Source organism: Mus caroli, unplaced genomic scaffold, assembly GCF_978045245.1.
Source record: "Mus caroli unplaced genomic scaffold, Mus_caroli_1 scaffold_12, whole genome shotgun sequence".
Classification (NCBI taxonomy): Eukaryota; Metazoa; Chordata; class Mammalia; order Rodentia; family Muridae; genus Mus; species Mus caroli.
This window is the reverse complement of record NW_028227267.1, coordinates 38,012,947-38,037,021: the sequence shown is the minus strand read 5'-3', so window position 1 is coordinate 38,037,021 and position 24,075 is coordinate 38,012,947. Positions and strand designations below refer to the sequence as shown.

Here is a 24,075-nt window from a genome sequence, read left to right as displayed (position 1 = left end):
TCAGCAAAAACAATGTCAGCAGAGGGATGCACTGTATTATTCCAAGAATCCACTTGGTGAAGCCAGTAAGACACTCCATTAATTTTCAGGGGGTTATCTTAGTGCAAGGAAGGCAAAGGAGTCTAATTTTTATTTTTAAATGCTTACATATTTAACTTTTTATTACTAAAGACTTTAATTAGAAAACAATAAAACTGGAGACTGTCCTTCTGTCCTAGGAGTAGATGGGGCCAGAGGTGCTCTGAGTTAGCTGCCATAGAGAAGATCGGAGGACTTGGTTCCTAGATAATTCTGGAAGTGACATCCCGAGGTACCTTTCCATACCATAGAGCTGGAAGGGGTTGTTTTCAGGGGTCCAGGAACTCCTATACCTAGAAAGGAAAGCTAGCCGTGACCAACTGGGAGGGGGACCAGGGCATGTGGCTGGATTAGAACTGGCCACAAAGGTTATATCTGGCCTGGTCTCCTGACCTCCTGACTCCAGTGTCTGAGTATCTGCTGCGACCCCTGCCAGCATCCACGATGCATGCAAGAGAAAGAGTGCTGTGTGAAGGCTTCGCAGCAGAAGAGAGGCCCAGAAGTGGAGCTTCAGGAAGAAGCTTGATCCCCAGGGCCACTGGAGTCTGAGGACCAGTAGATGGAGAGCCATGAGAATCCAGGTAAGTTGGATTCTGTGGTCCCTCAACCAACACCAATGCTTTCCCACCAGGCCACAGAACCATCTTTCGTGACTCCGGGGTGCCTGGATTCCTGCCCCTTGTCCTCCAAGAGCCCTACACTCCCATCATAGAATGATAGGCTGGTGTTTTAGGTTCCTAAGTGTTCTTTCAATAGGAACATTGAGATCCTTGGAGCCCTGTTTTGTCTCATGTCTTCAGCTGGCTGTTTTTGAGCTCCCCTTTTGTGCTCCATATCATGCTTGGGTTCCAAGGGTACCATGCTTCGTGGTACCCCCTTTTTTTTTCACATGGGAGGCCCTCCAAACCCTGGGTCTGGAAGTTGTAGTGAATGAGGGAAGGACTGGGAAGGGGACTCTGAGGTCACATGATAAGATTTGGAAAAGGTGGGCTGGACTATCTATGTTTTTATTCACTTTTAAATGTTGGCAACATGGTTTCTCTCTCTCTCTCTCTCTCTCTCTCTCTCTCTCTCTCTCTCTCTCTCTCTCTCTCTCTCTCTCTCTCTCTCTCTCCCTCTCCTCCTCCCCCTCCCCCTCCTCCTCCCCCGCCCCTTTCCCTCTCCCTCTCCCCATTCCCCTCCCTCCCTCCCTCCCTCCCTCCCTCCCTCCCTCCCTCCCTCCCTCCCTCCCTCCCTCCCTCCCTCCCTCCCTTTCTTTACCAAAAATCATAAGTGAGTCGAAAACTATGAGGAGATAGCAATGGATGGTAGAGAAACAGTTGAATGGAGACTATGAAAGACTTATGTTTAATGTGAGACACAGGACTCTGCTATCCATCACTGGGGAATAAAAATTTTTAGGGGGCACACTCTTAGACTAGGTTGAGAGCATTAGTGAAATTTCATTTTTGAAGACTCACATCTTTCACACTGACACTCAGCCTGAGAGAAGCCTATTTCACATCCCTGTTGATCCAGTCAGCTCCAGAATATAAGCTCTAGGAAAGAACTCAGCAACACTGACAGAAAACAGGACTGACAAGTACCTGCTCAGGCTCTTTCAGTGTGAGTCAAGATCTAGGCAGGGTGAAGAGACCATCTTGCAATGCAGGGAAAGGGGAGAGAAAACATAAAATCCCCCCCCCCCAAAGGCAATGATAACCATTCATTTGGCAATTCCACTGGGATCTAATACTTGTAAATTTTGTCCTGCCTGTCTCACATGACCCCTAAGAAGCAAATGACCATTTTTTAAGGTGCTTCTCTGCCATTCAGTATTCCTCAGGTGAGAATTCTTTGTTTGGTTCTGAGCCCCATTTTTTAAAGGGGTTATTTGATTTTCTGGAGTCCACCATCTTGAGTTCTTTATATATATTGGATATTAGTCCCCTATCTGATTTAGGAGAGGTAAAGATCCTTTCCCAATCTGTTGGTGGCCTTTTTGTCTTATTGGCGGTGTCTTTTGCCTTGCAGAAGCTTAAAGTTTCATGAGGTTCCATTTGTCAATTCACGATCTTACAGCAAAAGCCATTGCTGTTCTATTCAGGAATTTTTCCCCTGTGCCCATATCTTCAAGGCATTTCCCCACTTTCTTCTCTATAAGTTTCAGTGTTTCTGGTTTTATGTGGAGTTCCTTGATCCACTTAGATCTGACCTTAGTACAAGGAGATAGAAATGGATCAATTCACATTCTTCTACATGATAACAACCAGTTGTGCCAGCATAATTTGTTGAAAATGCTGTCTTTCTTCCACTGGATGGTTTTAGCTCCCTTGTCAAAGATCAAGTGACCAGAGGTGTGTGGGTTCATTTCTGGGTCTTCAATTTTATTCCATTGGACTACTTGTCTGTCACTATACCAGTACCATGCAGTTTTTATCACAATTGCTCTGTAGTAAAGCTTTATGTCAGGCATGGTGATTCCACCAGAGGTTCTTTTATCCTTGAGAAGAGTTTTTGCTATCCTAGGTTTTTTGTTATTCCAGATGAATTTGCAGATTGCTCTTTCTAATTGGTTGAAGAATTGATTTGGAATTTTGATGGGGATTGCATTGAATCTGTAGATTGCTTTTGGCAAGATAGCCATTTTTACAGTGTTGATCCTGCCAATCCATGAGCATGGGAGATCTTTCCATTTTCTGAGATCTTCTGGTTTAGAGGCAAACAGTATATAAACTGAGCCCCTACTTTGGTTCAAAGACAAGGATGGGCAGACATATCCTGTGCCTAGTACATGGATCATGATCCTGTTAGTCACTCACCAGTAGAATTGATTTTCTTTAGTCAACTCCTTGTACTTGTACAAGGCTTCACTAATGTCCTGAGGCATTCTCTTCAGGTCAGTCATCACCTGATCATGTTGCATGTTGAGCATGAATGTCCTAATTTTGATTCTGTGGGAGGGCATGGCCCAAGGAGCAAATAATCCCATGAACTATGGATACAAGGATCATGTTAATTCAAGCTGAATCATGGACTACCCCAACACATATATACCACGACATTGCTCCATGTTACCAGTTCCACTTGGAGCTTATTAAACTTATTACTCTTTGCCTGGGGTCAGTAGAGGCAGGGAAGTAAAGGCAGGGATTTGACCTACTTTATCTCCCCGAAGGGGCATGAAAGAATAGACTAGCACTCCAAGAACTTTCCAGGAACCTGTGCTGTAGTCCTGGGTCCACCTACATATCTGTTTGTAGACAAGGAATTGTCAATCCTTGCTTCTATTGCTACATAAACTCCCAAAGGACATAATCAGTATCTACAGGATACTACATTTCCAGTGTGCACCTAAGGTGAGCACAGAGCTCATATGCTGTGCTGCTCAAAGTGAGGCTCCCTCTGTCTTCACTATTTTTGGCTGGAAACTGTGTCAAGCAAAATCTCAGGCCCCAGCATACCACACAGACACTCCAGCTCTTAAGTGGAACACATACACACACACACACACACACACACACACACACACACACACACACACACACACACACTGACCCCCCCCCATAATCAAACACAATCCGAATGCCAAATGAACACACATTATCTGATAGTATAGTGAATAGAATGTGATAAAAGCAGTGATGAACTATGGCCAATCCAGTTATACTGAGAGATAGTATGTGGGACCAGGCCCCTCCAGCTGTTGACATTACCAGTTGAACACAAATTATTTCCAGGTCAACTGCAAACATGATTGGCCATAAACACAGTGTACTTTGCATCTCCCCAAAACTTATACCTGTATAGGATTCTTACATTGCAGGATTAGGGCTCACACACTACAACCCTAAAGCCCAGACTGTAATTCATACCACAGGCTCTGATTTACCTTTGGAGAAATCAAATTGCCTGAGTCCCATTTCACTCCTATCTGAACTTGAAGTTCTGTGTCGAAAATCCATTCAGCAAAATGAATTTGGATGTGTGGACAGCCTGGTGTTTTAGCCTCCTGTGATATGAGGTAAACTGAGGTTAACAGAGAGGGCCCAAGACAGTCAGCAAAGAACTGGGCATAATGACTACCTGTTGTTCAAATCCTTGTTAGTGTAATTGGCTAGGATTCCCTGGAGTTCGTCTCTCTCATTTTTGATCCCTTTGAGCTTCTCCATCCTCTTGATTCTCTGATCCTGCTTATTGGTGGTGGAGGGTTGGGGTGATGCCTTTCCAACAGACCATGTAGGTTGATAAACACTATCAAACTCATAGAGATAATAGGGCAGGGAATGGTGACAGCATGCTTTTCCTTTTCTTTGGGTCTCTTGTGAGATTATTCATTTGTTGTGTTTTCTTGGGTATGTTTACACTTATTCTGTTTGAATTTTGCTTCTAGTATCCTCTGTAGTGCTGGAGTAGTGGAAAGATATTGTTTGAATTTGTTTTTGTTGCATTATATCTTAGTTTCTCCAACTATGGTCATAAAGAGTTTTCTGGGTATAGTAGCCAGGGCTGGCATTTGTATTCTCTTAGAGTTTGCAAGACATTTGTCCAAGATCTTCTAGATATTATCATTTCTGGTGACAAGTCTGATGTAATTCTCATAGGTCTTCCTTTGTATGTTATTTGACTTTTTTTTCCCTTAGAGCTTGTAATATTTTCTTTTTTTATTCTGTACATTTATACTTTTGTTTAATATGTGACAGGATGATTTTCTGTATTGGTCAAATCGATTTGGTGTGTTGTAGGTTTCTTGCAAACTTAAGGCCATCTCTGTCTTTAGGTTAAGGACTTTTAAAAATGATATTGTTGAAGATGTTTTCTGGGTCTTTGAATTGTTAATTCTCACCCACTTCTTTTTCTATTATTCTTAGTTTTGTTCTTTTTATTGTGTCCTGTATTTGCTAGATGTTTTGAGTTAGGAGTTTTTTACTCTTTGCATTTTCTTTGAGTGACTTTGTAATATCATTTATGGTATTTCCTTTGCCTGTAATTCTCTTTTCTAAGTTCTTTTGGTGAGGCTTGTATCTGTAGATCCTGGTCTCTTTTGTAGGTTGTCCTTCTCCAGGGTTGCCCCATTTGTGATTTTTATAACTTTATTTTTACTTTTTCTTTATTGATTTTCTTATGTATTTCGATTCCAAATGTTATCCTCCTTCTCAGTTCCCCCTCCAAAAACCCCATCCCCTCCACTTCTAGCGTTGCCTTTATGTATGAGGGTGCTCCTATACCCCCTCTTCCCCACACTCCTGCCTCAGTGCCCTAGCATTGCCCAACCCTGGATCATCATGCCTGTACAGGACCAAGGCCATTCCCTCCCATTGATGCCAGATAAGGTATTCTTCTGCTACGTATCCAGCTGGAACTCTGGACATCCCCTCATGTAGTATGTGCTTAGTGGTTTAGTGCATGTGATTTTTGCGAGGCTCTGTTTGGTTGAATTTGTTGTTCTCCTTATGGAGTTGCAATTCCCTTCTGTTCCTTCAGTCCTTGTCCTAAATTCACAATCTGGGTCCCCTTGCTCGGTCTCATGTTTGGCTGCATGCATAGCATTTCAAGAGAGACCAAATAACAAAGTTGCAGTTATGAAGTAGCATTTCAATAATTACATGGTATGGGGGCGGGAGTATCACCAAAACATGAAGAAGTACATAAAAGATTTGCTGCAGCATTAGGAAGGTTGAGGACCATTGCTAAATACTGATATACTGAATCGTCTCCTGATTACCCATAATCCTAACTTGATACAAATGTTATCTATCAATGTTACACTGTGTTTAGGGAAAAGCAACAAAAATGTTCCTGCACCTGTGGGGGGGAAAAAAAAGGAGAGAGAGAAGAGAGAGAGAGAAACTTGCCAGGCTCCTGACAGCATCAGATTTCTTGACATCAGCAATAGTGACTGGGTTTGGTGTCTCCAGATGGAATGGATCCCAAGTTGGGGCAGTCTCTAGATGGCCTTTCCTTCAAGCTCTGCTCCTCTCTTTATCCCTGCATTTACTTTTGAGAGAAGGAATTCTGGATTAATACTTTTGAGATGGTTGGGTGGCTACATCCTACGAAGGTTTCCATGCTTATCCAATAAATATGGTCTGTATAGTTCCTACTTCTTCTTTGTTTGGTATTCGGCTAATGTCCTTCATGTTGGGTTCTGGGAATCTCTTGGGTCCCTGGCATCTGAGACTTTATAGTGGTTACACACAGTTCCCCCTCCCCAGTGGCTACAGACCTCCTTTCAAATGACTTTCACTCTGTATTTCTTCCCGGTCTCCTCCCATGTCTGAACCAGAACCCCCTTTACCTCCTACTCTTCTCTCCCTCCCAGATCCTTCTCTCCTCCTTCTTCCAAACATTCTTTTCTTCCCCCTTCTGAGTAGAACTGTAGCATTCACACTTTGGTGTGATCTTCCTTCTTCTTCGGTTTCCCATAGTCTGTTAGTTGCATCGTGAGGATTCCATGCATTTTTTGAACAATTTCCACTTATCAATAACTACATACCATCTATATCCTTTTGTGACTAGGATACCACACTCAGGATGATATTTCAACTTCCAAACATTGGCCTTTGACTTTCATGAAGTAATGTTTTTAAAGCTGAGTAGTACTTCTGTACAATGTACCATATTTTCTGTATACATTCCTCTGTTGAGGGACATCTGGGTTGTTTTCGCATCTGGTCATTATAAGGTTGCTATGAAAGTAGTGGTGCATGTGTCCTTTTAATATATTGGAGAATCTTTTGGGTCTATGTACCATGGTGGTATACCTGTATTTGAGGTAGAACTATTTCCAACTTTCTCAGGAATTGCCAGATTGATCTCCAAAGTGGTTTTTCCAACTTGCTGTCCCAGCAGGAATGGAGGAATGTTCTTCTTTTTTCACATTCTTGCCAGAATCCCCTGTCAGCTGACTTTTGTTCTTTGCCCATCTGAGTGCTGTGAAGTGGAATTTTAGGGTCATTTTGATTTGCATTTCCCTGATGACTAAAGATATTGAACATTTCTTTAAGTACATCTCAACCATTCAAGATTCCTCAGTTGAGAATTTTCTGTTTAGCTCTGTACCCCATTCTTTAATAGGGTTATTAAGATCTCTGGAGTGTAACTTCTTGAGTTCTTGGTATTTTTTGGATATTAGCCCTCTATCAGACGTAGGGTTGGTACAGATGTTTTCCCAATATGTGTGTGCAATTTTGTCCTTTAGACAGCATCCTTTGCCTGACAAAGCTTTTCAATTTTATGGGGTCCCATTTGACAGTGTTTTTTATCTTACAGCATGAGCCATTGGTGTCCTGTACAGCAACATTTCCCCTTTGCCAATATGTTTGAGGTTCTCTACTGCTCTCTCTTGTATTAGATCCAGTGTATCTTGTTTTATGTGGAGGTCCTTGAGTGACTTGGACTTGAGCTTTGTACAAGGAGATAAGAATAGATCAATTTGCATTCTTCTATATGCAGACTGAACAAGCACCAATTGTTGAAAATGCTGTCTTTTATCCACTGGATGGTTTTGGCTCCTTTGACAAAGATCAAGTACCATATGAGTGTAGGTCCATTTCTAGGTCTTCAATTCCATTCCATCGGTCTACTTGTCTGTCTATACCAGTACCATGCCATTTTTATCACTATTGCCCTGTGGTATATTTTGACATCAGGGATGGTGATTTCCCCAGCCATTCTTTTATTGTTAAGAATAGTTTTTGCTATACTGTGGTTTCTGTTATTCCAGATAAATTTGAGAATTGCTTTTTCTATCTCTGTGAGGAAATGAGTTAGAATTGTGATGGGGATTGCATTGAATCCGTAGATTATTTTGGCGAGATGGACCTTTTTTACTATATTAATCCTGCTCATTAATGACCATGGGAGATCTTTCCATATTCTATGGTCTTCTTTGATTTCTTTGTTCAGAGACTTAATGTTCTTGTCATTCAGATCTTTCCCTTGATTTGTTAGAGTCACACCAAGATATTGTTTGTGACTATTGTGAAGTATGTTGTTTTTTAAAATTTCTTCCTCAACCTAATTACCCTTTGAGTAGAGGAAAGTTCCTGGATTGTTTGAGTTAATTTTATATCCATTGACTTTGCTGAAGTGGTTTATCATCTGTTGGAGTTCTCTCCTGGATTTTTTTTGGGCTCACTTATGTGTAATATCCCATACTCCTCAAATTGTAATGTCTTGAATTCCTCCCTCCCAATTTGTATCACTTTGATCTGCTTTTTTTTGCCTGATTGCTCTGGGTAAAATGTCAAGAACTATGTTGAATACATAGAGGAAGAGGGGGAAGTCTTTCCTTGTCTCTGATTTTAAGGGGACGGCTTCAAATTTTTATCCATATATTTTGATGTTGGCAACTGGATTGCTCTATGTTGCTCTTATTATATTCAGATATAGACCGTGATTTCTGATCCCTCCAGTGCATTGAACTTGAAGTTGTATTGTATTTTGTCAAACACTTTTTCAGCATCTGATGAGATTATCCAATATATTTTAAGTTATTTTATATAGTGGATTACATTGATGGATTTCCATATATTGAATCATTCCTGCATCTGTGGGATGATACAGCATCTAAAGAGATGATCAAGTAATACTTTCTTAAATTTATTACATAGTATATTACTTTGATGAATTCCAAAACATTGAATCATTCTTACATCCTATGCATGATGCCTATTGGATCATGGTGAATGATCATTTGCATGTGTTATTAGATTCAGTTTCCAAGAAGTTATTGAGTATTTTTGCATCAATATTTGTTATGGTTTTTATACGCTCAGCCCACTGAGTGGCAATATAAGAAGGTGTGGCCAAGTTGGAGTATAGGGTGTGGTCAAGATCCTCACCCTAGCTGCCTGGACATTAATGTTCTATTAGCAGCCTTCACATGAACAAGTAGGAATTTCAGCTTCTCCTGTACCATGCCTTTCTGGATGTGTCCATGTGGCCACCTTGTTAGTACTTGACTGATCCTCTTAACCTGTAAGGCATCCCCATTGAATTGTAGGAGAAGCTGCAGTGCAGCCAGACTTGGAGGAGTCCCAAAACCCTCCTAGTACAACTAGTCATGGAGTTTGTTCAGCAGCCATCCGTCTGCAGGAGTCAGGGTGTTATTCAGAGTCACACCTCTTATCTAAAGCTTTGGAGAACCACCTGTCTGAGGGCCAGAAGCTCTTGTGGGTATCGGCTGATGCAGAGTTAGAAACAGCTCTATAAGTACTCAGCCTGATACACAGAGTCCTAAGGGGAGAAACAGCAAATACAGAGGTCTGAAGGAAAGGACAAAGTACCCAAAAAATGAGTATCCAAGGCTGTATCCTCAGATTAGAAAAGAGAACAGAAAAAATGGAGAGGGAACCCAGTAAGTGGCAATGGGGAGAATGGAGGCCAGGTGTTCCTGGTGGTCATGAACTGCAGAGAGTTCACAGCAAATTTTAATGTGGATTATGAAAGTAGAAAATGTTCCCTTTGTTTTATTACATTCACCTTGTTTGGGCAGATAATCCATGCAGGAAGGCTGAGCAAGTGCTAAGAAAGAAAGTTGATCTCAGAGAAACAGGAGGACTGGGGTTCTCTAGTGTAGTATACTGTAGTGTGGAGAGGGGTAGTGTGTTGTGGTGAAGTGTAGTGTATACTCGTGTAGTGTTTGCTGGTTGGTATACATGAGGCCCTGGGCTCCCTCTCCAGTTTAGCCCACTTAGAGAAGCTGAAGTTAGAATATCAGTTGGCAGATTTTAGGAGGGTGATGGTGGACTGGGAGTTGCAATCTCAGCTACCAAGGGATTACATCTTCTATAGAAATAGAGTAGATGAGATAGTTCATGTAGAGACCTGTGTAGAAGGAAGGAGATGGGGATTGTTAGATAACAAATGTCAAATTACAATAAGAACAAAGAAATCAATTCTAGTACTTAACATTGTAGAAGGGAAAGTTCAGTTCCCAGAAACATGTTGCATTTGATGGAGAAATAAAGTAAAAAGAGTTCCAAGCCTCCAAATGAGAAGATCTGACAGGGTGGACAAATGAAAAGACGCTTCAGAAAAAGCATCTTAGGAGAGAAACAGTTTGTTTAGCTTACAGTTTCATGTGACTGCCCAGCATTGAAGGAAGTCGTGACAGCTGGTGCTTGAGAGTACTGGTCACATCACTCTGACCTTCCAATTCAGAGAGAAATGAACACAGATATGCGCACTAGCTCGCTTGAGTGCTTACTTGTGTTCAGCTCAATTCTCCACCTTTATGCATTTGGGGCCTGTTCCTTGTCTAGAGAATATTGCCTCTGAGAGTGGGCTGTGGTTTTTGATATCAATTAATTTGACTAGGAGAACTAACCCCAAAGATATGCCCACAGGCCACCAGGGAAATATCCCTTGTTGAGACTCTCCTCCCAGATTCACTCCAGGTTGTTTCCAACTGACAATTAAAGCTAACCCTCCCAAACTTGGTTACAGCAAGTCCTTGTTTAAGAAAAATATTTCTATACTACAGGTGAGCTGTTCCTTCGAAATAAACCAGAAACTAGGTAAGAGGTTTTATATTCTGACTATTTTGGAGAAAGTATTTTAAAACCCAACCCCCAGATTCTCCATAATCCATAATTTGTTTGCAAAAGAGTATTTAGCCACTTTAAATCTATCTGATGAGATGAATATTTTCAGGGTTGTATGGTAATGGTCATTATACCTAGGAGAAGAAAATTAAAGAGTGTGGAACAGCTTCTACCACAATACCAACCAACAAGAAAACATTAGGTCAAAATGAAAATGGGAGTTGAAAGCTCCCAATGAAAAGAAATGATAAATAATTTGATAGTTGTACATTGTATTCTTATATTGAATCTTCACAAAGGATAAAGTTGCATGTCAATTGAAATTCTTTAACATTGCCAACAAACTTGCTAGACAAACACCAAAGTGATCTTGGTTAAAACATATTTTCCTATATCCAGTGCAGATATATAAAGAAGACATGTTCCCACACTGGACAGCCAAAGTTGATCTCAGAGAAACAGGAGGACTGGGGTTATCTAGTGTAGTATACTATAGTGTGGTGTGGTGCGGTGTGCTGTGGTGAAGTGTAGTGTATTGTCCTGTAGTGTTTGCTGCTTGGTGTGCCTGAGGCCCTGGGCTCCCTCTCCAGTTTAGCCCACTTAGAAAAGCTGAAATTAGAATATCAGTTGCCAGATTTTAGGAGGGTGATGGTGGACTGGGATTTGCAATCTCAGCTACCAAGGGATTATCTCTTCTATAGACATTTGGTGGGTTGCAATGGGCCAAATATCTCCAAGTAACTGCTAAAGAGTAATAGATATGTTCTCAAGAAAATAATGAGATAGATGCCTGAATTGATGGCTGTGCCAGATACCATCTTCTTCAGCAATATGGTCTGACCATTGACTTCCAGAAAGGGAGGAAGAGCAATGGAAGCAGTCTTTAATGATTGGGGAGTGTGTATGAGACTCAGTGATGAGCAACTCCAAACAAGATAAAGCAAACCTGGCCCTGGGCTTTTCATTGGGTAGTATATTATGTTCAGGGGAGGAATTGTCAGAGCATAATAGGGTATTTTCATTTAAACCTCCTTTATATGGGTTTGTGTATTATAAAGCTTCTTAAATTGTAGGCTTACAGGTGGCCTTTCAAAAGTCTGCAGTCAGTTATCCCACCTCCATACTACTTCCTTGTCTTAGTGTTGTTTTGCTTTCTGGTCTGCAGCACAGGTGTGGGAAACCAACTGGGCAGACCAAATGCAGACATGGTAGATTGTATGTATCTTAAGCCCACTGTCTGGTATTGACCTTGATTGAAATGCAATTACACTACTTAGGGTGTGGAAGAATGTAGCCTTGGGCATGGGAGATTGAAGCTGGGGTTCCCTGACACCTTGGAGTCCATTTGACATTGAAAACCACAGGCAAGAGTAGAGAATGGAGGTTCTGAATTCCATGGGCCTATGTTAAGGAGTCTGGGGACATGGACCCAGGAAATCCTGGACATCCAGACAGTGCTGAGTTGCAGGGAGTTTATAGCAGGTTAGAGCCTGCTGGCCTGCAAGGAGACCAGGCCAAGGGGTTCTCAGAATCTTGGACATGCAGGTACTGCTAGAAGTCACAGAGGAGCTGAGCATGTAGGAGGCCAGCAGGCTGAGAACTAGCCCTGAAAACAGGGAATGGGAAATTCTGTATTAGCTCAGAAGTGACTAGTCTAGGAGAATTAAGGGGCCTTCTGTTGGAGACTTAGATGGTATGGCTCTGTAGGCAAAGGCTTTTTCTTCGTATAACCCACAGTTGATTTGATGAGAGAGACAGTCCTTGGTTCTAAACTGTTTATTGATTGTTTTTCATGGAAATGAAAGCATAACATGTCTTGAGGTTAGACTAGAAGTTAAGTACCTTCTGAGGAAGGAATGTCCGGGAAGGGAAGCTTATTGACTGAACCCTACCATCTTCTAGGTACCTCATTAGTAGGGGGAACCCTATTCTGTTCTAAATGACCACAGGCCATGTTCCTATGTAGAGGTTTTGGTCCCATGAAAGAGGCCTGGTAGGAAGCAGGTGACACTTTTGCCATCTACTGTGGGTCTGGGACTTCCAACCCACTCAACCTTACCAAATTATGGACATGGTGGTCTACTGCCCCAGGTCTTTGAGTTTTATTGATGTGAGGAGACACCAGGACCAAGGCCACTTTTCATTGGCACTGGCTTATAGGTTCAGAGGCTCAGTCCATTGATTTCAAGGCAGAAAGCATGGCAGCATCTAGGCAGACATTACTTTGGAGAAGAAGCTAAGAGCTCTACATCTTATTCTGAGGGCACCAAGAAGACTGTCTAACTGGTGTTTAGTAGGAGGATCTCAAAGCTCACCCTCCACACTGACAAACTGTTTCTAACAAGGCCACAACACCTAAAAGTACCACTCCCATAATCAAGCATATTCAAGCCACCAAAGTCCTCTGCAATCTCCCAAGATATTTACCTCACTCTGTCCTACTGTTTTCCTTTTTTCTCCTTCACAAATTATGTGTTCTATTATTTTCTTGAAATATCCTCCTATAACCCAACACTAGTGCATTACCTTCTATGGATACTGCAGTTTAAATACACATCTCTAGATATTCAAAGTTACCATCCTCATAAGACACATCATATGGTATTTGTCTTTTTGGGTCTGGGTTATATCACTCAGAAAGATTATTCATGTCTCCATCCATTAACCTGTAAATGTCATTTATATTGTCACAGTTCATTACCATTGTGTATATGAACCATATATTCATTATCTTCCATCAGTTATATTTACGTCTGGGTTGTTTTGATGTCCTGCCTATTGTGAATAAATCAGTAAGGAACATGAGCACACCCCGGTCTCTGTCTTAGGATCATGCCTTTGGCTATATGCGCTGGAATAGTGTCTGAGTCTGTGTTCTCTTGCTAGAAAGAGACAACAGGACCATGATAGGTCCCTTTAAGGAGAGCATTTAAATGGGGGCCTGCTTACCATTTCAGAACTTTAGTACATTTTTTTTCTTGACAGTATCATGCAGATGCAGACATGGTGTTGGAGAAGTAGCTGAGAGTTCTGTATCTGGATCTGAAGGAAGCAGGGATACTGGCCCTGAGCTGGGCTTTTGAAACTTCAAAGCCCACCTCCACAGAAGGCCACAGATCCAAATATCATCAAATAGTGCTATACCCTGTTGACCAACTATTCAAATGTATGAGCCTATAAGGGTTCTTCTCATTTAAACCACCACAAATAGTACAGCTGGTTCATATGGAAGATCTATCTCTAGCAATGTTTTGCAGAACATTTCTCCTGTTTTTCGTAATGACTGTACAGGTGAATATATGTTCTCTTACCCCACACTCATGCCAACAGTTGTGGTCCTTAGTCTACTGGTAATAGCCATTCTGACTGCAGTAAGATACAAGGTTAAAACTATTTTAATTTGCATTTTCCTATGAGGAAGGATATTAAATATTTAAATACATATCTATGATCCATTTCTTTCTCTTCCTTGAAGATTCTGTTCAGTTCGACAGAACATTAAAAGGGAGTGTGTTTGAGACCGGGACTCTCTAGTTACCCCTGCTGTCCCAGAATCTAGTACATAGACCAGGCTGTCCAGAGGCTCATGCAGTTCTTCTTGCCTCTGCCTTCTGACTGCTGGGATTACAGGTGTGCACTACCATGTACAGCCATAGAACATTTTGAAATGTTTAAATTTATAATGTTTTAATATTTAACAGGCAGGTTTCCTGGTGTTTGGTTTTAAACACCATCCGATTGTCTAGAAATGAACTCTCTGTCATATGTACACTTGGTGAAGATCCTCTCCCATCTTGTAGCTGATCTTTGCATTGATTAAGTTTTTCTTTTGCTTTATTATTCACTGTTTTATTGCTAGGGCACATCTTGACCAGGATAACGTATAAAGAAAATATTCAATTGGGGTTGGCCAACAATATAAAAGGGTGATTCAGGATTGTCAAGGTGGGGAACTTGGCAGTAGGCAGGCAGGCATGCATACAGGCATCATGGAACTAGAGAGTAGATGAACTTGCATCTGATACATATAGAGGAGGCAGAGGAAAGAGATAGATAGATACAGATTGACAGACAAACAGAAAGACTGAGGCAGAGACAGAGACATTGTAGACTGAGATATAGAGAAAAAGAGAGAGAAACATAGTGAGATCAACAGAGACAGAGAGATAGTGACAAAGACAGGGACAAAGACAGAGGTAGGGATTGGCATGAGCTTTTGAAACCTCAATGCTAACCTCCATTGTCACAACTCCTCCAGCAAGTCCATATCTACTACTCCTTTGTAAAACAGTTCTATGAAGTAGGTATCAAACCTTCAATTATGAAATGACCTTTGAAGGTCATTTTAATCCCAATCACTTCATTTATAATTCAGAAGATTTTAATTACTCAGAGTGAATATTTTTGTTTCCTGGGATGTATTAGAGAAATACTGTTGTGTTTCTAATTTGTTTGTCCGACGTGGTCATCCACAGGAGAGTACATTATGACTGTAGCTAAATTTTTGACTATAGAGATAGAGCATGGATACTTTTTCCATCCTGACATTGGGATCCACATAGTTTGACACATTATCCACATCAAAAGCTCAATTTTCTGTGGAGCTCTGGCTGGCTGGGCACTACTTATGAAGCCTAAACAACATAATACTTGAAGAGTCCCATTCCTGCCTGAAACTTCTAGTGTTACAGGACTATGTATGAACCACACATAAATGCAAAATGTCCTTATAATAGAAATAATTAGAGATGATGTTTTATCCATAACAATACACTAATTTTATTCAATAACATCTTAACGTGGGGAGTCAGTTTATAAAAGATATAGACTTAGCAAAAAATACAAATTAGTTATAGTAACAAAAAGATAATGAATATATAATGAAACTTCAAATGAAAACACAGGAAAACCAAAGACCCAAAAAAATCAAAACTCTAACCAAAAACCAAACAAAATAATTAAGCTAAGCATCATTCTCTTGCTGCAGATGTTCAGCACAGACCCACAGCCTGTTGCTGGCCTTGGTAAAATAGTGCAAAGCAGTCACTGATGGTAATAATCTGTTGAAGATGAATATAGGCGTGCCTCATTGGGGTGGGTGTTCTGCTGATGGACTAGTCCTTCAAGGCTAACATGAGAGATGTTAAAGATGTTACCTCAAAGTTTTTCAAATTCACTTGACTGATCACTATGAAATAATTCTTGATGACCCAACAGGACCGGCCAAAATTGGCATTCTCAGAGTCCTGCTGTATGCCCAGCAGATCTTGATGTATCTCAGTACTTCTCTGAAGCCTTCCAAACAGGCAGTCTTGCTGGACCAGAGGCTAGACAAAATAAAGGCCTCATTACCCATAGCAAACCAAAATAGAAGAAAATGCAGCCCAAGATTGCCATGGTTACAAGGATTAGATGCAATGGTGGTTAATTTGCTTTGTACATCCAGTGCTCCTGGTGAACAGTTGTGTCGGAGCAAGATCTTGACCTGGTCTCTGATCTGTTTGAGCTTCTGCAGAATATTTCAGACCTATGGGAGGAAGAGAAAAAAGCCTGGTGAGATCTTGCCATGTCAGCGATCCAGGAAACATCAGCTTTACTCATCAGGATAATCCAGTATGACCTTTCATCTGAGATCTTTCCTGTATCTCCATAGGAGAAGGGTCAGAGAGCACCTGGGCCTGGATGTTTTTTTCAAATGTATAATATTGCTTGACACTGAATTGTGAACTACACACTGTGCTGGAATTAAAGTAAAACAATTTCGCCAATAGTCTAAATATTTTTTATATTGTAAAATAAGTGTATATCAGGGTCTGAATCTATTATTGAACAGAGGCAATCTAGGGAGCCTAGCAAACTTTGAAGTGAAGGCTCTTATTATTTCTGGAGTGCTGAATCCTTCCTTGGCTCTCTTTGTGAACCCCTATATCTGGGAATCCCCAGAGAAACCATCTCACAGGAAATTCATGCACACTGAAAGATACTGTAATCAGCAAGAGTGTACTTCATGGAATTCTTCCCAAGGGTAAGCATTGAACTCTAAAGGGGATACTCATGAAGGAAAAAAAAAAAAAAACAAAAACAAAACCCAATAGCCCTGCTATGTGTATGGCTCCTTAGATACGGCCATCCTGTACGAGTACTTCATCTCAGAGACATGTAAAGGACGCTGCATCTTTTCAGCCAAGCCATGAGACACATGCACACACATATACATACACAATAAAATTGGAGCCTGCCCTTCTGTCCTAGGAGAGGACAGTCTCAAACCCCTCTGGATGAGTTGCCATAGAGCAGAACAGAGGGCCTGGTTCCTAGATAATTCAGGAAGTGGCATCCTGAGGCACCTCTCCATACCATAGAGCCTAAAGATGTTGCATTCAGGGGTCCAGGATCTCCTCTGCCTAGAGTGGCAAGCTAGAGGTGGCCGACTGGTATTGGGAAGAGAGGGCATGGCTGAAATCCAATTTCTTCAAAAGAGGGTAACTCCACAGAAAGTCTTGGAAATGATCACAGAAGTGTAAAACTGGATGAGACATAGGAGAGAGCCTGGATAAGGTGCAGGATGGTTACATAGGCTGGACTGTGTTTATGATTACACATTAGGGCATTCTGCCCATGATGCTTCATTCATCCTACCTGCTGCTGCGTAGTATAGTGGTCTTTGATCTTCTGGCTGCCCTCTTTACATAGTATTTTTGTTGCTATGTTGTATTCTGCCAATGCAATCTGCTCCCTTAGCAGCTGTCTGTTCTCACTCCTCAACATCCTGACTTTGTGCTGGATGAGCTTAGATTCAATCAGGAGGTGGCAGTTCCTAAAGCTGAGCCACAAACAAAACCTGGTGATTCCAGGCAGCATCCATCCATCTTCCTCCCATTCCTCCAAGCACCATTCCTTCATCATGGGCCCTGATCCCCAGACAGCCACAGACAAGTATCCAGATTGGCCATAGAGGGAGATCAAATCCAGAGGACTGCCACTTTCCAGAAAACCCAAGGTACTTTTGAAAACCCTGACACGAACAGGGACTCATGTATCTATTAGAAAAGAACATGGGGTCTATATGTGCTTATGAGTCTGTGGTATTAAAAAACCACCTGTAGGTATAGGGAAAAATTCTCTAGGAGTGAAGAGACCCAAGCATCACACTATCTTTCTATGTTTCTCCTGGAAACCCCATCTATGAATCTACTTTCAGAGCCCACGAGGCCCAAGATTGATTGATATCTCCATCATGGTGGAAACGTTTCGATCTTGAGGATACTTAGTTGGAAAGGACAGTGGCTTGAGGGGCTCCCAGACTCTTCACCCTTGGTCAAAATGAGTCTAAGATGTTAAAATCTTAGTGCCTTGTTTGAAGGAGGCAGACTTCCTGTTTAGAGACTAAGAGTATAGGACCTAAGCCCCCACGTTAGTTCAAAGACAAGGATTGTCAGACATATCCTGGGCCTATTTCTTGGGTCATGACCCTGTTAGTCACTCACCAGTAGAACTGATTTTCTTTAGTCAACTCCTTGCACTTGGTTAAGGCCTCACTGATGTCCCTGGGCATTCTCTTCAGGTCAGTCATCACCTGGTCATGTTGCATCTCAAGCATATATGTCTCAAAGTTGATCCTGTGGGAGGGCATGGCCCAAGCAACAAATTGTCCCGTGAACTAAGGATACAAGGATCATTTCAATTCAAGGTGAATCATGCACTTCCCCACCACATATATGCCACTGGACCTAGCTCCTTGTTACCTGTTCAACTTGGTGCTTATTAAACTTATTACTCTTCACCTTGGGCCACTAAGCCCAGGGAAGAAAAGGCAGGGTGCTGATCTGCTTCAGCTCCCTGAAGGGGTTTGAAAGAATAGACTGACTCTCCCAGAACTTTCCAGGAATCTGTGTCAAAGGCCTGGGTCCACGCTAAATCTGTATGATTGTCCTCCTGGTTTCGACATGGAATAGTCAATCCTTGGCTCTATTGCTACATAAATTCCCAAAGGACATAATCATATCTACAGGGAAAAGTCTTTATAACAAACCAGGAGATTCCAATGTGCATCCATGTTGAGCACAGAGGTCAAGTCCTGTGCTACTCAAAATGAACCTCCCTGGCTTCCTCACTGCTATTGCCTGGAAATGGAGTCAGGCAAAACCTAAGGATATATCACATGAAACAGACTCTCTAGATCTTAAGCTGCACACACAGGAACACACACACACTCAGGAACACACACATCCACAAACACACACACAAGCTCACATGCACCCAGTATCTCTCTGAGTCTGTGTCTCTGTCTCTCTCTCTCTCTCTCTTACACACACACACACACACACACACACACACACACACACACACTTACACTCAATCAGAATGCCAAATAAATAAATTGATTTGGCTTTATCTGAGAGTATAATGAACAAAATTTGAGAAAAGCCATTATGAACTGCAGCTAACCCAGTCATACTGAGAGGCAGTATGTGGGACAGGCCTCTCCAGCTGTTGAGAGGACCAATTGTTCCCAAATTACTGCCTGGTCAATTATGGAAAGGATTGGCTATAAACAAACATTACCTAGCAACTCCCACAAACCAACACCTGTGTAAGCTTTTTCAATGGCAGGATGAGAGCGCACACATTACTACCTTCATCCCCAGACTGTGATTCATGCCACAGGCTCTGAATAACTTTTGGAGGAATCAAAATGTCTGTGACCCCATATCACTCCTATCTGAACTTGAAGTTCTGTGTCGACAATCCAATCAGCAAAATTGATTTGGATATGCAGACAGCCTGGAGTTGTAGCCACCTGTGGTATGAGGGAATCTGGGCTTAACAGGGATGGCCCAAGATAGTCAGCAGAGATCTGGGCATAAAGACTACCTGTCATTTAAATCCTTGTTAGTGTAGTTGGCCAGGATTCCCTGAAGTTCGTCTCTGGCATTTTTTATGTTCTGGAGCTCTCTTTTGAGCTTCTCCAAACTCTCGCGTCTCTTCTCCTGCTCATTGATGGTCGGGGGTTGGGGTGATGGCTCCCCAACAGACCCTGTAGGTAGAAAAACACTAGTAACCTTGTAGAGATAATAGGGCAGGGAAAGGGAAACCATGCTTTGTCCCACACAGAAGCCTGAGAAAGGGGAAAATCTAGAGACACCGAGAATCCCTTATAGTGCATCATAGGTATCTTCAAGCTGGGCTCCTCAGCTAGGTCCCTGTTCACAACCACCATCACTAAACATATGCCTGACTTCCTATTGTAATCACCCTAGCCCTGAAATGCATAAGCTGTGCCAGGCAAGAATAAATGGAGGGCATTGTCAGCTCATATCTGACAACAAAATCCGTACCTCTTAGCACACTAGCCAAAACTTTTCTAGTCTTCTTTAAATGCATGATGAGAGCTCATACACTACTATAGGAACCCCAGACTGTGAATCAGTCCACATCATATGTGTTCAATACCAAAGTGTCTGAGACGTTGATTCATAGGCAGGGGAATAGCCCTCTCTGTTCTTGGAATCACATGCTCATGTAACCTAGAGGAAACTATATTAAGATGAAGTACATGAACACTCTGTCCTGAGAACAACACTTTTCTATTCTCACATAGTTTGCTCTTTGCGTAATTTTCCATTCAGGGGGAAATTAAGATCTCCCAGCAAAGCAACTGCAGGCTTGTCAATACCAGGCTGTCTGTAAAATTAATCATCAGAGACTCTTGACTCTGGTTCTACCATTGAGGAATCTGAAGGATCCAGATCATAATCCCTATTCCTGGAAGGACCAGCTGAAGCCCACATCCTCCAGGTAGCTCCCCAAACCTTGCCCAGGACTCACTGTGCCTTCTCCATGACCAGTTGTTTCTTGCCCTTTCCCACCATGACGGGCGTCCGGACTCTTTCTGCCTTGGTCTGGTGTCTGTGTGTATTCTATTCTCTCTCCCAAAGACCCTGAGGAGCATGGACAACATGCCTCCTTGGGAACCCATGAGGATCTGAAGGAATACCCCACAAGCTGCTCTGGTTACCACAACAGTGGTGACATCACAGAAGATTCTAGGGTTCTCTTGGATAAAAGAGATTGTCCAGGGAAGTGACTACTGATGATGTCATCTGGAACTTCCATGGCCTACTGGTTTACCAGCTTGCCCCATCTTGACCAGTTTCTGAGGTGCTTTTTCCTGGAGTCTCTCTTTTGCCCCTGTGCATACCTCTTGGCAACTTCTCCTTCCAAAGCTAGAGATTTCTCTCTGCTTCACTACAAGTCCAGTGCTTTGAATGGGGAGAGTTTGTTAGTGCCATGGCATGGGTCGCTCATCTTTGTTAGGATCCTTTTATGAGGGAGATTCTTCTCCAATATAAATCTACTTCTGGGGTCCATTCATGTAACAAACAGTTGATTTACCCATGTGTCTCTGTTTCCCAGAGGCCAAAAACCTACTCCTGCCCCTTTACTTGTACAGGAGTTGGGTTATATATTTTAGTGTGCAACTGCCTTGAGAGGAGACATTGTTTCAATGTAGTTAGCCATGGGTTTTCACAAAATCTCTGATTTACAACCCCATTTCTTTGCAATGAAAACTCCCTTGTACTTGGCAATAGAAGAAGTCAGGTACAGGGGCAACATCAAATTGTAAAGTTTATGTCCCTTCTTCAAAAGCTAAAATCCCACATTCTCTCTATCTCCAAAACAACCAGACAAAATAGATATCTGTGAACAAAGGCCTACAGGGACATTGAATTTCTTCCTCATAGTCCCATTAGCTCTCACTTCTCCAGTTTCTACCTTTTTAAGTTCCCAGTTCTAGGCCTGAGACTGTTGGGGGTTTGAATATGATTCTGTATTCATAAGATATCCAAGATTCAATTGGATGGATAGGGGATGAAAAGGCCTCGTGTCCAGTGAAACCTCAATTTGAATGGATCTATAATTTCAAAAGGGGCTCTCTTTGGCATTGATATCAGTGCCTTCTGCCTTCTTGACCTGGCTGTGCTGAGTGCATGGTAAAATGCCACCTAACCTCGCAGGTATAAGAGTGGAGAAATCATGCAAAAGCTTTCCAATTTGATTGTGTCGTCTTTGGCTACCACCTTTGATTATGGAACATCACTACAACAAGCCCCAAAGGTGTCTGGAGAGATGGTGGGGTACTAGGAAGTCCACTCTGTCTCTCTGTTAGTCATATGAAGAGCCTTTATGGGGAACCAGAGAACATGGATAATGAAAAAGAAATAGTTATATTTTGGCTAGCTAATGATATCTGAGCTGGGAAAGCAATGGGGCAGGCATTACAATAAAATAGTATAGGGATGAATCCCTCACTGTATTGGGTACAATAGGCCCAAAGTAAGAAGGAGGCCCATACACCTGTCCCTGAACTCTTCTGAGAGTTTTGTAGTGTTTCCGTTAAGGAACTCTCCTTTACTTGCATGAGACCAGAACTCTGAGGTCTGCATGCACCATGAAGTTTCCTATGTATTCATAAATCATTCAGAGTTTATTGACAGCTTTTGGCTATGAATGCTCCGCTATAGTTTGACACAATTGAAAGGGCGTGGTATAATTGTTGGTTAAGTGCCTTGAAGAGCTTTTCAGCTACTCTTTTAGAAGTTTCAGACTAGTGGATACGCTCATAGAAGTTTTCATTAAAAACAAGCTTGGACTCTTATCATCCTCCAGCAGGACACATATCAGTGATGTTAGTTTCCCACAATTGACCATAGTTTGGCCCCTCATATGTTCCCACTTCTGGCAGAAGTATCTGTCTTTACATGTATTTTCCTGAAAAACTGACATATTGCTTAGAGGAACTGAGCCAGGCTGTTAAGTCCAGTTATACCATACCTTGTTATGAGCAACTTAGAAAATTGTGTGGATGCCAGTCCTGTAGTCTGGTGAAGGTTTGTTTCCAGAAACCTGCCCGTATTTCTTGGCAGAGTGATCCTTCCCTCTGGTGTCCACCACCAAACATTGGTTTCAGCTACCCTTTTGATATTTTTACACTCCCCTTGTTTATACTATAGATTCTCAGTCAGCAGTGGGTCACAGTATGTCACCAGAATGTCAGTAGAATCCACTGTTCTTTGTTTGTTTATTTGTTTGTTTCTTTCCAGACAGGGTTTCTCTATATTGCCTGGCTGTCCTGGAACTTACTCTGTAGACCAGGCTGGCCTCTTACTTAGAAATCTGCCTGCCTCTGCCTCCCAATTGCTGAGATTAAAGGCTCGAGCCACTATGCCAGGCTTCCACTGTTCTTCGGGACAATTTTTGGCCAGCCAACTCAGTGCCCTGATTACTTGTGTCCTCAATAGAGTAATTATCTGCTGAAGACCCTGTGTACCTGGTTCCAGGTTTAATGAAGATGTTCCATTCATGTAGAGCATTCCTCAGAATCTTTCATGGGATGTGGAGGTGTTCATTAGTTCTAGTCAGATCTGTATCTTCATGTTTCTTTTGTCATGCAATTATTAATGAGCTTCTGTGGGTCATCATCTGTCAAGATGGTGGCAGAATTGAAGACAATGTGTTTTTCAAACCAGACTCCAGGATAGTCCAAGGCCCTTCACCCATGCATTGAACAGCCAGGGCTGTGGTGTTTCTTTGAGAAGAAACTTAACTGCATGGGGTGATGTAAGTATAAGATGCTGACCCAGAGGTAACTTATCTGCTTCTCTCAGTAGAATAGTTGTAGACACCACAGCTCTTAGACAAGAGGACCAGCCTGAGGATAAAGGATTCAATATCTGGACAGGTTGCAAATATTTTGTGATTCCATGAGCCTCAAATATATAGTTCCACACTTTTTGCAAATTGAATCATTTCTGCATTCCTTGCATGGTACCTAGTAGATCAACATGAATGAACATTGTGATGTGTTCTTAGATTCTATTTTCGAGAATTTTATTGAGCATTTTTACATCAATATTTGTTATGGTTTGTCTATGCTCAATCCACTGAATAGCACTCATAGACACTGTGGCCCTGTTGGAGTAGATGTGTCACTGTTGGTGTGGGCAAGACCCTAAGTAACCCTTACTACCTGGAAATTAGTGTTCGATTAGCTGCCTTCAGATGACGATGTAGGAATCTCAGATTCTCCTGTACCATTCCCTCCTGGATGCCACCATGTTCCCACCTTGATCATTTGGGATTGAACCTCTGAATCTGTAAGCCATCCCCATTCAAATGGAAGGGGAAGCTGCAGAGGAGCCTCAAGAACCTCTTGGTACAACTAGGTATGAAGTTTGTTTAGCTGAGTCAGAGTGTTGTTCACAGTCATATCTACTATCTAAGCTCTGGAGAACCACCTGTCTTTGAGGGATAGAAGCTCCTGTGGGTATCAGGTGATGGAGAGTTAGAAACAGCTCTACTAAGTACTCAACCTGATACATAGAGTCATAAGAGGAGACACAGCTCATACACAGGTCTTAAGGGAAGGGCAAACTATCCAGAATCTGAGTACCCAAGGCTGTTTATT

The 24,075-nt window shown here is 42.0% G+C and overlaps 1 long non-coding RNA gene across 1 annotated transcript in view; it reads left to right on the top strand.

The window, feature by feature from the left end:
• The first annotated feature begins 337 nt into the window (after positions 1-337).
• The window catches only part of LOC147001783 (uncharacterized), a 51,991-nt gene continuing 28,253 nt past the window's right edge, over positions 338-24,075 (top strand). The window contains exon 1 of the long non-coding RNA XR_015044732.1: positions 338-659. This is a non-coding gene — a long non-coding RNA (uncharacterized LOC147001783). The remainder of the gene's footprint in view (positions 660-24,075) is intronic.